Source organism: Octopus bimaculoides, chromosome 5 (genome assembly GCF_001194135.2).
Source record: "Octopus bimaculoides isolate UCB-OBI-ISO-001 chromosome 5, ASM119413v2, whole genome shotgun sequence".
In the NCBI taxonomy this organism is placed as follows: Eukaryota; Metazoa; Mollusca; class Cephalopoda; order Octopoda; family Octopodidae; genus Octopus; species Octopus bimaculoides.
Window position 1 is genome coordinate 77,980,242 of NC_068985.1, and position 657 is coordinate 77,980,898.

General features: G+C 37.1%; 1 protein-coding gene across 2 annotated transcripts in view; it reads left to right on the top strand.

The window, feature by feature from the left end:
* LOC106883247 (S-crystallin SL11-like) overlaps positions 1-657 on the top strand; it is a 24,055-nt gene that overhangs the window by 22,887 nt on the left and 511 nt on the right. The window lies entirely within an intron of this gene.

Genomic DNA, 657 nt, shown 5'->3' on the forward strand with positions numbered 1-657 from the left:
AGGGGATATTCTGACGGCAGAAGAAAAGGAATTTTTAACTCCTATTTCTAAATTCGGTTTGTGGTGAAGCAATTAGCTGACCCCCTAATTATAATTATGTTTATAATTCACCCGCCCGTGCACACATACACACGCAAATACAGACGCAAACACTTGCGCATAAGGATACACATCAAAGAGCAGAATGGACTAAGCGGGGTAAGAGCACACACGAAGACAGAAAGTGTCGTTGAAAAGGTCACAGTTGTATAACGAAAGATTTCCTGACAATGGACATGAGTTAGAATATGAACAGTAATAAACGAGTGAAGAACGAATATATAGTGCATATGTTTATTTGGCAAAAAAAACTGTCCCGAAATACAACAATATCTGTTTCAACACACGGCTTCACAACAGGAATCTTGCAACACAAGTTCATAAATGCATATCTATCTATCTATCTATCTATCTATCTATCTATCTATCTATCTATCTATCTCTTTCTCTCTTTCTCTCTCTCTTTATATATATCTAGGTTAGTTAAAATATGTTTGGGACATATTTCAACTAACGTAAATTTTTCTTATGCCTCAACGCTACTTGACGCTAACATTTCGATGTGTGTGTGTGTGTGTGTGTGTGTGTGTGTGTGTGTGTGTGTGTGTGTGTGTGTGT